The sequence below is a fragment of the Leptopilina boulardi genome, unplaced genomic scaffold (assembly GCF_019393585.1).
Source record: "Leptopilina boulardi isolate dan_hultmark-lab unplaced genomic scaffold, ZJU_Lbou_2.1 LbouV2_144, whole genome shotgun sequence".
In the NCBI taxonomy this organism is placed as follows: Eukaryota; Metazoa; Arthropoda; class Insecta; order Hymenoptera; family Figitidae; genus Leptopilina; species Leptopilina boulardi.
In genome coordinates, this window is record NW_026137690.1 from 1212618 (window position 1) to 1229483 (window position 16866).

Here is a 16866-nt window from a genome sequence, read left to right on the forward strand (position 1 = left end):
AAATTTAATATGTGAAAAAAAAAAATTTTTTTCTAGTTTTTTTTTTTTTTTTTTATATAAATTATATAACTTATATAAATTATAGAATTTACAAAATAAAAAATTTGATCAATATTTGTCAAAAAGTGAAAAAATAATTTTATCCTTTCATCAATCATTCGACAATAATTGGGTTTACATATATTCTATTTACTGATTACTAATGTAATTTTATTAATTATTCATGATTATAATAATGGTATAATTATTTCAAAAATTTTTTTTTATTGTTCACTTTACTCTTTTTTCTCTTCTACTTTAACAGAAAAAAAAATTATAATAAGGATTTTTTTTTCAAAAAAAAAAAAAAAATATACTTTTTCCCTTGATTTTTAAAAAATGCAAACAACAAAAATTCGAAATATTAATTGCGCTTGGGGTAAGTTTTGTATATATTTAATTTTTCTAAAAAAAATAATTTAACATAATAACTATTTACTCAAAACAAATAAAATTGAAAATAATAAATAATAATACACATTTTTTTCTTGTAAAATTGCACACATTTTTGAAATTAAGAAAATAAAGAAAAGAAAAATAAGAAATATATATTTATATATAAAATTCTTTTACAGAAGTAAATGAAAGAAAAAAGAAAAATTACAAAAAATCTTTTAATTGGATTAATTATAAAAAATCAAAAATTATTACAAAAGTGAAAAAAGTGGTAAAAAAAATTGATAAAAATGAACAATTTAGAAAAAATGAAAATTTAACAAAATTTTCAATCCCCTATTGTAATTTACATGGTTTATCATTTATTTTTAATTCTGAAATGCATATTATTGATAAAATTATTTGGCTCATTTTTATGTCGATATTCATTTTTTTTACTGCCCAAGAAATGGTGAAAATAGTTTCAAAATATGAGGTAAATTTTTTTTTATATATTATATAAAATTATCATTATTATTATTTTTATTATTTATTTAAATATTAATTAATTTTTATATTTATTTACTTATTTATTTATTTATTTATTTACATGTGAACGGGCTTAAAAAAGGAAAAAAAAGTTTAAAAATATTATTTTTATTTTTTTATTAATATTATAATAATAATAATAATAATAATAATTATTATTATTATTATTATTATTATTATTATTATTATTTTAAATTTGGAGGCAAAAATTTATTTTCTTTTTCACATATATATATATACATTTAGGATTCTCCAACAGCAGTTGTCATAGATTCGTCGAGTTATCGAGTTTCTTTCTTGTCATTTCCAAGTGTGACAATTTGCCCCAAAAAAAGAATCGATTGGAATAAAGCTTTGGAATTGGAAAAAAAAATTATACCATCAAATGATTTAGAAACAATAAAATTGTATAGAGGATTAATAAATATTTTGTCAATAATGTCATTTGAAAATTTTGCCGCAATGCAACATTTCGTCGAAGATGATATTGCTTCATCAAAATTAGCACGTGAGTAGTATTTTTTAATAAATATATATATATATATATATATATATATATATTTTTAAAAATTGAAGATAATTTCTACATTACTCAATGTTTTTTACATAAATTTTATACATTTTGGGGTAAATTTTCACATATTTGGGGTAAATTGTCACATATTTGGGGTAAATTGTCCCATATTTAGAGTAAATTGTCATAAATTTGGGGTAAATTATCATATATGTTTTAAATAAGTTACGATATATAAGTTTTTACTTTAGAATAAATTATGTCATATATGCGGGGCAAAATGACACTAAAGGCGGGGTAAAATGATACAAAGGTTGGAGTAAAGTAACACTAAAGATAGGTAAAATAATGCACATTTGGAAATAAATTACCACATATATTTGTAATAAGTATTGTCAGACGTTTAGAGTAAATTATCACATAGTCGGGGTAAGTTGTAACTTCATGTCAATCATTTTGGGGTGAGTTGTTACACGTTTTAAAAATTAGTTTATGAGTTACCGCATATACGTTTCAGGTATATTAACCTGTGCTTGGGGTAAGTTGTCACAGGGATTATGGGGTAATGTGTCGCATGTTCAGGGTCAGTTGTCACTTATTTTGTAAAGTACTATATACTTACAATTAGATAAAAAGAAATTAAGATATACGCTTAGAATATAAGCTGTCATATAATTTTTGCGGTAAAACTACCACTGCTTTTTTTTGGGGGTAAAGTGACACATATTTTTGGTATAAAATGTAACAATAATGAATTTCACATTTTTTTTTTTTATTTCATAAAACCTGGATTAAAAAAAAAAAAAAAAAGATTTGAACATAACGGAAATTTTATATAAAACCGTACCAGAATGTGAATCATTATTTTCCAATTGCACATGGAGTCATCGTAATGTAACGTGTTGTGATATTTTTCATTTACAAAAAACATTATATGGATTTTGTTATGGATTTAATTCAGCGCGTTCTTTAAATAATGAATATGGTGAAAAAAAAAATTTTTTACCAAAAAAAACCACATCCTATGGCAGTGGAAGTGGTTTAATGTTTACATTTCATTTGGGAAAAGTTGAATTTCCACCTGATCATGATCATAGTTTTAATAGAAAATTTTTGACAACAAATAAATCTGGTAAAATTTTTTATTATTATTATTAATTTTATTTTAATTATTAATAATTTATTTATTTATTTATTTAAAGAGATAATGGGACATGCCCTTTCGTACAAAAATAATGTTAAGAGCATTTGAACCTGCGTGACGTCACAAATCATTGCGCATGACACGCAAACTTCTCAGGTATGTGAAAAGCACAATTTTGAATATTTTTTAAAAAAAACTTTTTGGACAATGTTCAAAAAACATAGACTCTGTCTGTTATGTAAGGAAAATTCAAAATTTTGCGTTTAAAACATTCTATTCTAAAAAATGGAATAAAATTGATTATTCTTATTCTCTTGCAATTTAGGTTCAATTGGTAGGTTTTTTTGAAGGTTATAAGTGTTGTTTGAAGGCAAAAAAAAATGTAGAGACATGCTGATTAATTTTATTTGAATTTGTAAGGAATTTTTTCATTTTCCAGGAAAACATTTTATTCAAAAAAATGGAATAAAATTGATTATTCTTATTCTCTTGCAATTTAGGTTCATTTGGTAGGTTTTTTTGAAGGTTTTAAGGTGTTGTTTTAAGGTGAAAAAAATAATAGAGACATGCTGATTAATTTTATTTGAATTTGTAAGGAATTTTTTTTTTTCCAGGAAAACATTCTATTTAAAAAAAATTGAATAATTCAAAATTGTGCTTTTCACATACCTGAGAAATTTGCGTGTTATTCGCCATGATTTGTGACGTCACGAAGGTTCAAATGCTCTTAATATATACATATATTGTAAATTAATTTAATAAATTTTATTATATATTTATATATTAAAAATATATATTTTTTTCATTTCATTGTAATTGAAAAAAAAATATAGAGGAATATCGTCGAGCTTTACTACTTATACAAGGCTCATATAGTTGGCCAAATTCAGGTCAAGAAATTAAAACTGGAATTTATTTAAGTACAAAAATACAATGTTTTTCGTCATATATCACTGAGGAAGTAAATAATTTGGAATCAAAAAAAATTCCCTGTAAACGTAATAAATTTCAAACAGGAAAACAATATTCTCTTCTTAATTGTTTAACAAAGTGCAAACAAATGCATGCTATAAAATATTGTCAATGTAATCCTTCGTTTTATTTTCCAGAAAGTAAGTTTTATTTATTTCTATTTCTATTATTATTATTATTATTATTATTATTCTTTTTTTTCAATTATTTTTTATAAATTCACAAATTTCTTTAGAGAATTTAGCTTAGAATTTTTATAAATTTTCCAAAAATTTCTAAAAGTTACTCCAAATTGCCAAAAGTTACTGAAAATTAGCTTAAGTTACAACAAATTTCCATACATTTCCATAAGTTACCATAAATTCCCAAAAGTTACTGAGAGTTAGCTTTAATTACCACAAATTTTCATAAATTACCATAAATTTCTATAAGTTACTATAAATTATCAAGAGTTTGTGAATCACTTTCAAGAACCATGAATTTCCTTATTTCGTACAACCACAAGTTAAAATAATTTTGTTTATAAATTATTATTAATTACTTATATAAGTTACTGAAACTTACCATAAATTACTATAAATTTCCATAAACTTCCTTAGATTACTCATAAGTTACTGAAACTTACCATAAGTTACTATAAATTTCTTTGAATTACTCATAAGTTACTATAAATGTCTATAAATTACTCATAAGTTACTAAAACTTACAATGACTTAATATCAATTTTCATAAATTTCCTTCAATTACTTATAAGTTACTATAAATTTCCACAAATTTCCTTAATTTACTTAAAAGTTACTAAAAATTACCATAAATTACTAAAGAATTTCATAAATTTCCATAAATTACTTATAAGTTACAAAAACATACTATAAGTTACTATAAATTTCCATAAAATTTCTTAAATTATTTAAAAGTTACTAAAAACTACCATAAATTACTCATAATTTCTATAAATTTCTATAAATTACTTATAAGGTACAGAAACATACTATAAGTTACTGAAACGTACCATAAGTTACTATAAATTTCCATAAATTGCCATAAATTACCATAAATTAGTAAATTCGGAGTAAGTTGTCATAAAATTTTTCAAATTTGTACTTTGTTTTTTTGTTGTATTTTTATTATTATTTTTATTATTATTATTATTATCATTATTATTATTATTATTATTATTATTATTATTATTATTATTATTATTATTATTATTATTATTTTCAGTATTAATTCCATATTAATTATAATTATAATTTCTTTTTTAAAGGTAAAACTCGAGATTGCAATATGGGAGATTTAAATTGTTTATATAAAAATAATGGTAAGAAATTTTTTATTTTCAATTTTTTATTATTTATGTAATATATATACATATATACTATATGATATGTAATATGATATTTATGTCGAAAAATTTTTCAAAGATAATTTGAATTTTTTTTTTTTTTTTTTTTGCAGAAATATTTCAAACTTATCAAATGCCAGGCCATCCTAATTATGTGGAAAATGATAATAATATTATGAATTGCAATTGTCAATCGTCCTGCAATTATACAAATTATGATACTAAATTTAATACAGTACCAATTAATGTCAAAGATGATATTATAATGGATATTTTTTATGCAGGACCAACAAGTATTCGTTATAAAAGAAAAGTTGTCTTCAATAGACTCTATTTGTTAGGTAAGTAATTTATTAACTAAATCATTTAATTGTTTTATTTTTTTAATTATTATTATTATTATTCTTGTATATATTTCTATTTAATTTATATAATAAATAATAAATTCACTATTAATAATAATAATATTAATAATATATTAATAATAAATTAATTTTTATTTATTAATAATAAATTTTATAAATTGAAATTCGCTTTATTTTTAAAATTTGTAGGTTTTTGAAACAAAAATTTTTATTTACTCATAAACTTTTATTAATTTTTTTTTTAGTCTATATTGGTGGAATTTTTGGACTATTTGTCGGTGGTTCAATAATCAGCGTATTTGAATTAATATACATATTTATAATTAAAATGGTAAAAAAATATTATCAATTAAAAAATAAAAAAGCCAACGAAAAAAGAATAAGAAAATTGTCAAATTTAAAAAAATGTACAAAAATAAATCCATTGATAAAAGTTACTGTCAGTAAGATTCAAAAAAAATAAAAATAATTTATAATAATATTATAATAAAACCTATACAAAAAAAAATTTTTTTTATCTTTTAGACTAAATAATTTAGAAATTTTTAAAAAATTAAAAAAAATTTTTTTTTTGTAATTTAATTGTTGAAATATATTTTATCAAAATACTGAGTTATAAATAATAAAAATAATAATTATAATTGTATTATAAAATATGTTTTTAGAAATAAATAAATAAATAAATATTTATATATATATATATATATATATATATATATATATACATTTGAAATTGTGTGAAAAAATGGAAGTTATTTACCAAAACGAACAGTCGGTAACTGTTTCTTTTTTTCATTTAATTACCATTGGATACCATCCTTATCGACTGTTTACTCCCTCGATAAATAGTAGATAACTTATCATATATATGAGAACAAAAATATTTTACCAACAGTTTGAGAATTTAGTTTTTTATTCGAATCTTTCCTAAAATTGCCACTGCAAAAAAAAAAAAAAAAAAAATTCAAATATTTCACAAAACTTTATATTATATATTAACTATTTTTAATAAAGAAAAAAAATTATTTCCATTTTTAATTTCAAATTAAATTAATTCAAATAAAGTAGACGGATTAAAATTTTTTCAAAAAAAAAAATTTACTTTTTTTTCGTTTCCTTTTTTTAATTTTTAATTACCTTGCTCTTGAAATGTCCATATCACAGGTATAGGTATATATGGTTAATTTTATTTTTTATTTGCTTTTAGAAATACTAGAGGAAAACTGGTTTGTAACTTAACATTTGAGAGGCGAAACTCTTTATAAAAGAATCTTTATTTCTCACTATATACAACTCGACGATCTCGAAAGTTGTCGATGCGTTCTTGACATTTTTTTTCCTCATTTATTTGCAATATTTTTATGTTTTTAAAATTACAATTTTTTTGTTGATTAATAGTTTTTTTTTTTATTTTTTTTTCTATCGGAAATAATTAATATTTGTATTTTTAAAAAATTTATCAAATTAAAATTTAACAGTCAAAATCAAAATTTTCTTTGTGACAACTTACCCCAACGTAGTTAATTAATGTATAAAATTTCCCTTGAATTGAAATTTTTTCCAAGCACTACCCCATAGTAAATTCTTGTAAAACTTTTTTTAAAATAAACTCTTTTTGTAAAAATTTACCTCATTAAAATTGGGGTAAATTGTCATAAAGAAAAGTTTATTATCCCATAAAATTCGGGGTAACTTGGCATAAAGAAAAGCGAGTATTTGTACAAAGAATTTACTTTGGGGTAAGTTGTACCTAGGAAAATTTCATGTCGAGGTGAATTTACGAATGAATTAACTAAATTGGGGTAAGTTGTCACAAAAAAAAGAAAATTAATTTCATCTAGATTTTGTGTCAAAACGTAAGATTTTTTCCAAAAGAAAATTTTATTCAAAAGTTTGGGGTAATTTTGTACCTAGAATAGTCTCAAAAGAATAAACAAAATTATTCTGGGGTAAGTTGTCCCTAGGAGAAATTTTTTTTCTACCGTATTTTGGCAAAAATTAACTACTTTGCGATAAGTTATCTAAAAATATATAATAACGAAAAAATTTATTTAAATTCACAATTTTGGGGTAAGTTGTACAACGGAAAATTTGATTTTATGGCAATAATTTATGTAATAATTGCGACTTTGGTATAAGTTGCCTTAAAAATAATCTTATTAAGAGTAGATTTTATGAAAGAAATTAAATAGTTTTGGGGTAAGTTGTCACACAGGAAATTTTATTGCAAAAGGATTTTTGCAAAAAATGAACTTGTTATAAATTGCTTTTAAGAAAATCTTATTTAAATGAGATTTTATGCAAGGAATTAACATAGTTTGGGGTAAGTTGTACATAGGAAAATTTGATTTTATGGCAATTTTTGCAATAATTGACTTTTGTATAAAAAAAAAAATCTGTAAAAGATTTACAAAAAATCTTATTTAGAGTAGATTTTATGAAAGAATTAACTAGTTTGAGGTAAGTTGTCACACAGAAAATTATAATTGCGAAAGGAATTTTTGTAAGGAATAAACTTGTTATATAATTTGCTTTTAAGAAAATCATATTTAAAGGAGTTTTTGTGCACAAATTACTTAGTTTGGGGTAAGTTGTCATATATAGAATTTTTATCAATGGGGGTGTTTTTTGGAAAAATTGACTTTGTTATAATTTGCCCCATCGAGAATTTCAATTGAAGTGGATTTTAGGCAAATATTGGGGTAAATTTAACTTTGGGGTAAGTTGTCTCATTGGAAAATTTAATTACAAAAAGATTTTGTCCAATTATTACCCTACTATGGGGTAAGTTGTACAAAATATAAATTTATTTTTAGAGGATTTTTTTTTCAAAAATTTCCATTCTTTTGGGATCAGTTGTGACAAACAATTTTTTTCCATAATGAAAAAATTATTTCCGATATTTGAAAATAAGGATTTTTCGTGCGAATTGAAACTTTAATACTCTACTTGGCACATATTTTCAGTTCCCGCTATAACACTCTCTATTAATACTTCCGGTTGTCTACGATCAGTATATTGATATCCGTAACGTCAACGCTATAAGCGGGATATAGTAATTAGAGCTTTCATCGAAAGGGAAGGAGACAATTAATGAGAAATAATAATTAGCGTGACACACCTCATCCATATACCATATATATGTATATATACCGTTAACTAATTAACCTTTCCAATTAATAAACAGTAAGAAAATTTTATAATTTATAACATTAATATTCTGGTTCAATATTATATTAAGAACTCTTGTTTTAATTTTTAATTCTTTTTTTTTTTAAATTAACATCACTGGGGTAAGTTGTCCCAAAATGGATATATTTAGTTTTTAGAGAATTTTTCTGAAATTAATTTTTTTTTTTTAATCACTTGTTGGGAAGATTTTTCTTTCTGTCTGGGGAATTTTTGCAAAAAGATAACTTTATCTGGGGTAAGTTGTCACAAGGGAAAATTGGTTATATGGAACAATTTTTGGATACTCCAATTTTTTATGCCTCGTCATGGTAATTATTTATCCGCTGTAAATTACCTTAGAGAGAACTTTATTTTGAGGCAATTTTACCCTGAAATTTACCTAATCGGGGGTAAGTTGTCATATAACATTATGTTACGAGGTTATTTTTGACACAATATATTTTATTTAAGAGAAAGTTGTCGTAAAGAAAATTCTACTGTCGAGTAAAATTTATTTTTTGGAAAATATTTTCAAAAGTAATCCTCCTTCGGGGTATGTTGTCCCAAAAAAAAAAAAAAAATTCTCAGGAGTAATATGTCCCACATGTATTAGCTTTAAAAAAGAAAAAAATCATCATTTATTAAATTTTTGTTGCAAAAGAAAAAAAAGTACATACCTTTAAATTTACCTTCAAACTAATGTCAATATTACCCCAACATTGAATATTGTCATAGAAAAAATGGGGGGTAAAATGGCATATCGTAAATTATTTCATGTAGTATTTTTGTACATAGAATTTCGTCTCATGCAAATAAAAATGAAATCACACATGGCTTTTAATGATGTTTACTTTTTTTGGGGTAAATTGTCACACAATAATTTTTTCATATATTAACTTATATATAATTAGTATAATGAATTGGAAAATAATGTTTTTCCAACTATTTTGTTTTTATCAATTATTATTTTTCAATAAAAATCCAAATTTCAATATTACCCCATAATTGAACATTTTCATAGAAAAAATAGGGGTAAAATTGAGTGTCGTAACCTTTAATGCTCATTGAAGTAAAATATTTATTAATGATATTTTTGCAAAAAAAAAAAAATCTGAATGTCAATATTACCCCATCATTGAATATTGTTATATAAAAAATAGGGGTACAATTGAATACCCTAAAATTTGATATTTTTATGTAAATAAAAAGGCTCTTATTAATTATTGTTTTACAAATAGAAAACCAATGTCAATATTACCCCACCATTTAATATTGTATCATTAAAAATAGGGATAATATGGAATACAGTAATATTTGATGTAGTATTTTGTACATATAGAATTTCATCTTACAAGTTTTGAAAATAAAGTGTCATCATCAGTTATCATTTATTACTTTTTTGCCGAAAATAGTAGCGCCAAATTTATATTCAATACGATGTCAATATTACCCCAACATTGTATGCTATCATAGAAAAAATAGGAATAAAATTGCCTATCGTAATTTTTTGATTTTTTTCGAACTAAAATATCATTTATCAATGTTTATTTTGCAATAAAAATCCCAATGTTAACATTACCCCATGATTGAATATTGTTATAAAAAAAAATTAGAGGCACAATTGAATATCCTAAAATTTGATATTTTTATTAAAATAAGAAATCTCTTATTAATGTTTGTTCTGGAAATATAAAACCAATGTCAATGTTACCCCATCATTCAATACTGTCCCATTAAAAATAGGTGTAAAATTGTCTATCGTAATATTTGATATATAGTATTTTGTACGTAGAATATCGTCTTACAAGTTTTGAAAATAAAGTACGTGTTATCAGTTATTAATTATAATTTTTTTAAACAAAAAAATAGTAGCGCCAAACTTATATTCAGTACAATGTCAATATTACCCCACCATTGAATACCATCATTGAAAAAATAGGGGTAAAATTGCCCAATGTAATATTTGTTGTTTTTTGCGAAATTAAATATAATTTATCAATGATTATATTGCAAAAAAAAAAATTCGAATGTCAATATTACCCCAACATTGAATGTCATCATTGAAAAAATAGGAGTAAAATTGCCCAACGTAATATTTTTTTTTGCAAACTAAAATATAATTTATCAATGATTATATTGCAAAAAAAAAATTCGAATGTCAATATTACCCCAACATTGAATGCCATCATTGAAAAAATAGGGGTAAAATTGCCCAACGTAATATTTGTTGTTTTTTGCGAACTAAAATATAATATTTATCAATGATTAAATTGCAAAAAAAAATTCGAATGTCAATATTACCCCAACATTGAATGTCATCATTGAAAAAATAGGAGTAAAATTGCCCAACGTAATATTTTTTTTTGCAAACTAAAATATAATTTATCAATGATTATATTGCAAAAAAAAAATTCGAATGTCAATATTACCCCAACATTGAATGCCATCATTGAAAAAATAGGGGTAAAATTGCCCAACGTAATATTTGTTGTTTTTTGCGACCTAAAATATAATATTTATCAATGATTAAATTGCAAAAAAAAATTCGAATGTCAATATTACCCCAACGTTGAATACCTACGTTGAAAAAACAGGGGTAAAATTGACTATCGTAATATTTGTTGTTTTTTGCGAAATAAAATATAATTTATCAATGATTATATTGCAAAAAAAAAAATTCGAATGTCAATATTACCCCAACATTGAATGTCATCATTGAAAAAATAGGGGTAAAATTGCCCAACGTAATATTTGTTGTTTTTTGCGAACTAAAATATAATATATATCAATGATTAAATTGCAAAAAAAAAATTCGAATGTCAATATTACCCCAACATTGAATACCTACATTGAAAAAATAGGTGTAAAATTGCCTATCGTAATATTTGTTGTTTTTTGCGAACTAAAATATAATATTTATCAATGATTATTTTGCAAAAAAAAACAACCCAATGACAATATTACCCCATCAGCGAAGAATATCATAGAAAAATTAGGAGTAAAATTGAATATCGTAACATTTAATTTTTTAAAAAAAATATATTTATTAATTATTTTGTCAAAAAAAAAAAAAAAATCGAATGTCAATATTACCCCATCATTGAATATTGTTGTTGAAAAAAATTAGGGGGTAAAATGGAATATCGCATAATATTTATATGGAAAGTTTTTTTTTCTGCAAATAAAATTTCATGTGTATAACATTGGATCGAAATGACGTCATACTCAGTCACACACAGAGCGGCTTCTCGGCAACGATTTTTTTCACGACAGGTCTCGACTTGATTGAAAAGGGTAAGTGCAATCATTTGCCGTTCGGTGGCGCGCGGGTGAGAGTGGTGTGAGTTTTGTGTGCTGCAGCGACGACCGGCGGCTCCACCACAACTCCACTCTCTCGACGTTCTCTCTCTCTCTCTCTCTCTCTCTCTGGTTTCTGGTAGCGTTTCGTTTGGTTTTGTCGTGGACAGCGAGTGGGTGGGGGGGGGGGGCAAGGGACGTTCAAAAAACGTGTATCTGCGCGCGCAACCGCTTTGTCTGTGCGCGCGTGGTGGTGGGACAACGTTGAACCACGAGGGGGCCACCAGGGGTCCAGGAGAGCGAACCATGGCGGACAAACGGCAACTGCATCCTTTCAGTCGGCCGCTGAACCCGCGTGCCGTTCGGTCGGCTTTCTTCTTGCACGCGTTTTTTTTCTATTTTCATTAAGAGAGAGAGAGAGAAAACAAAAAAATTTTTTTTCAAAAAATTAATCTACTTCTGTGTGTTTGTGTTTTTGCAAAAATTACAGTGTAATTTTTTTTTTTTTTAATTAAATATTCATTCACTCATATTTTTTTTTTCATGTGCAAAAAAAAAAGGATTAGAGTGACAATTTTAATTAAATTTTCACGTGTTGTGTGAATTTTTTTTCTCTTTTATTACAATAATAATTCAAAAAAAACAAAAAGGATAACAAAAAAAAAAAAAAAAGTTTTTTTTCTTCTGAAAAAGAAAAAATTTCTTTTTGTTATTATTTGTTAATGTTGCTATTGTTTTAGTAGTAGAAGTTGTTGTGTTGTTACAAAAAAAAAAAAAAAAAATTTTAACCGGAGAGCTACCGGTTAAGACATCGTTTAACAAACCAGGATTTCTTTGGGAGTATTTGTTGTTTCTCGTGCATACAGTGAATCCGCGTGCGGGCGTCGCACACGAAACCCCTTCCTGCATGGTGAGTCTATTTTTAAACTTATTCCATTAATAATATTTTACTGCTTTTAAATAGAATTCTTCGGATTTTTTTTTTTTTTTTTTATTCATTAACGATTACATTCAAGATGAAGAAACAGAAATTATTTTTTCCAACAATGGAGAGATTTAAAAAAATAAGTGTGACAATTTACCCCGTATGGGGTAAAATTTTAACTTCTGACTGAGAAGACAATAGTCTACGGGGTAATATTGTCTCACTCTTTAGTGGAAAAATTTAGTGGCACTATATTATACCCATTAATTTTTAGTGTCAATATTACCCCAAACTTTTAGGGTAATAATAGATTAAAATCTACGAGGTTTACTTTTTGGAGTAGAATTATTTGGTTGTACTATATTACCCCTTAGTTTTACGTGTCTTAATAACTATATTATTACCCTTTAAGTTTACTTGTCAATATTACCCCAAACTTGCGGGGTAATAACAGATTAAAATCCACGAGGTTTACTTTTTGGAGTAGAATTATTTGGTTGTACTATATTACCCCTTAGTTTCACGTGTCTTAATAACTATATTATTACCCTTTAAGTTTACTTGTCAATATTACCCCGAACTTGTGGGTTAATTATGTAAGATTTAAAGTTTAAAGTCCCACAAGGTAATATTGCCTTACTTTTTGGAGTAGAACTAATTTTTTGTACAATATTACCCCGCGTCAATAATAGCTCCAAAACTCGCGGGGTAATTGTATAGAATAAGACAATTTAAAGTCCACGGGGTAATATTACCTCAATTTTTGAAGTAAAACTATTTTTGCCGTACCATATTACCCCATAAGTTTTCAGGTCAATAATATTCACAAATTAGCGGGGTAATTGTGTAGAATAAGACAATTTAAAATCCACGGGGTAATATTACCTCAATTTTTAAAGTAGAACTATTTTTGTTGTACTATTTTTGTACCATATTACCCCTTAAGTTTTCGTGTCAATATTACCCCGAACTTGTGGGTTAATTATGTAAGATTTAAAGTTTAAAGTCCTACAAGGTAATATTACCTTACTTTTTTGGAGTAGAACTAATTTTTCGTACCATATTACCCCGTGTCAATAGTAGCCCCAAAAACTTGCGGGGTAATTGTATAGAATAAGACAATTTAAAGTCCACGGTGTAATATTACCTCAATTTTTGAAGTAGAACTATTTTTGCCGTACTATTTTTCTACCATATTACCCCTTAAGTTTTCGTGTCAATAATACCCCCAAATTTGCGGGGTCATTGTATATATATAGGATAAGACAGATTAAAAGTCTGTGGGGTAATAATGCCTCAATTTTTAGAGAACAATTTAGTGGTACTATATTACCCCTTAAATTTACGTGTCAATAATACCCCAAACTTGCGGGGTAATTGTATTTTTTTTTACCTATTAATAGAATAAAGAATTATTTTCGTTATACATTTTTCATATACTTTTTATGATACGAATTTTACTGGTTTGTGACAACTTACCCCAATTTTCGGGGTAAATTCTTGAATTTTAATTTACCCAACTATGGGGGTAAAATATCGTATATTTCTGTTAGAAATTTTTTTTTTTAGAATTTATCATTTTTTTTCTTAAATGTAACAAATCTTTTGACAATTTTTTCTTCTGTAAATTTTACAAAAAAAAATTTTTTTTCATTAGTTTTTTTTAATTATATTAGAAAAAAAATTACAAAATTGAAAAAAATTTTAAATTAGAAAAAAAATTATTTTCAATTTAATTAAATAATAAAAATATTAAATGAATAAATATTTTTTTTAAAAAAATAAATTTTTCTCAACATTATTATTTTGATATAATAGTAGTAATAATGATAATAAATTGAGAATCGTTTAACAGAGAAATTTTCATGAGTCAATGATTCAAGGCTTCGAGGAAGTAAATCGTGCGAAAGTAAACTGTCCTCACGAAACTCGAGACTGACATCCGCAAAATTAGTGATGCAATGTAAATACTCTCTTTCTCTCTCTAAAAACCTGACAGAGAATTCCCTTGAATTATAAAAAAAAAAAATAAAATTAACATTATATCATTCATTTGTAGAATTTTAAATTGTTTACTTATTTTTCTCTATTATTTCATTTATGTGAATGGAATTATTTATTTAAATTAATTACTTTTTTTTTATTAATTCGATTTTCTAATAAAAGTTTGATCAAAAAAAAAATTAATTGAAATTTCAATTCAAAGTTGTTACGATATATCGATTAATGTAGTTCGATATATCGATTCAAAAAAAATCGATATGTCGACCGAAAATTCGATATATCGATTCCAAAATAAAAATCGATATGTCGATTAATATTTCGATATATCGATCAATGAAGTTTAATATATCGATGAATAATAAACGATACGATGTATCGATTAATATAGTTCGATATATCGATCCAAAACTTACGATGTATCGATCAATAAAGTACGATGTATCGATAAAAAATCTACCATGTAACGATCCATACTTTACAATATATCGATTAATAAAGAATGATCTAATAAATCGATCCATTTTTCGATATATCGATCAATAAAGCACGATATAACGATAAAAATTTTATGATATATCGATTGATAAAGTACAATATATAGAGTAATAAAGTATATATATACGATATATCGATCATTAAAGAACGTTTTAATAAATCGACGAGTCGATAAATTTTTCACTATATCGATCAATAACGTACGATGTATCGATCAATAAATTTCGACATATCGATTTATAACATACAATATGTCGATCGATAAAGTTCAATAAATCTATCAATAAATATCGATCTAATAAATCGATATATCGATCAATAAAGTTCGATATATCGATCAATAAATGGACGCTTTATTAAATCGACACGTCCATTAATTATTCGATGTATCGATCAATAAAATTCTATATATCGATCGATATACAGTTCGATATATCGATTTATAATCTACAATATATCGATCCATAAAGGTCGCTTTATCAAATCGATACATCGATCCATAAAGGTCGCTTTATCAAATCGATACATCGATCAATATTATTCGATGTATCGATCGATAAAGTGCGATATATCAATCAAGGAATATCGATACATCGATCAATATTATTCGATGTATCGATCGATAAAGTGCGATATATCAATCAAGGAATATCGATACATCGATCAATATTATTCGATGTATCGATCGATAAAGTGCGATATATCAATCAAGGAATATCGATACATCGATCAATTATTCGATGTATCGATCGATAAAGTGCGATATATCGATCAAAGAATATCGATATATCGATCCATAGATCGAAATAAATATTTTTAAAAATTTTTGAAATCATTTTTCTTGGAATAAATTTGACAATAAATTTAAAAAAAAAATTTTAAAAAACATTAATTTTCCCGAAATTTTTGTTTTTATGGAATTATAAAAAAAATCGATGTTATTTTGAGTTTGAGATTGTATAATAATAAATATATATATATATATATATATATATATATATATATATAATATATGGTATATCTGAAGAGTTAGCGCGATGCTTGGACTCATGCAGCCTCGGTTTGCAGTGAAGGCAACCGCTAGTCGGGGTGGTGTTTCTTATGACCTTTCTTTCTCGCCTTTTATTTTTATTTCAACCAGTGAATCCGATGCAGGAGAGATGATAATTGCCGGCCAACTGTATAGAAACTTTGCGGATCCATTCTCGCGACGAAAAGTCTTCTCTCTCTCTCTCTCTCTCTCTCTCTCTCTCTCTCTCGATTTCTGTCGACTTTAAACAACACCATAACCAAAAGAACGGATGTGTATCTCGAAAAATTGTATATGGCTTCGGAAAAGAATCGAATGACTTTAAACATTTTTTTTTCCATCATCCTTGCGGTTTCCTTTCATTCTATATAGACAATAGTTTTCATGCTTTTGAAGCACTCATTTCTCTTGATACGCAAGAACTTCCGATTTCTTTATTAAAAAAAAAAAAAAAAAATTCTGTTTTTCACTTTTTTTTTTGCTTCGATTATTTTCCCATATATTGTATATTTATATACATATATATACACTAATTTTTAACCGCAATTTCGATACCGTAATATTTGGCTTCTTTTTTTTTTTTTGCTCGATCGTTGAAGTCAATTTCCTTTTTTTTAAATAGGGTGTGACAAAAACTATAT

At 24.9% G+C, this 16866-nt stretch overlaps 1 protein-coding gene across 2 annotated transcripts in view; it reads left to right on the top strand.

Moving 5' to 3' along the window:
* Positions 1-12383: 12383 nt before the first annotated feature.
* LOC127291562 (dual specificity tyrosine-phosphorylation-regulated kinase 2-like) overlaps positions 12384-16866 on the top strand; it is a 216073-nt gene continuing 211590 nt past the window's right edge. Inside the window, exon 1 of one of the 2 annotated variants that reach the window (XM_051320754.1) lies at positions 12384-12681. The gene's annotated coding sequence lies outside the window, so the exon portion shown is untranslated. The remainder of the gene's footprint in view (positions 12682-16866) is intronic. The other variant, XM_051320755.1, reaches the window with a different exon arrangement.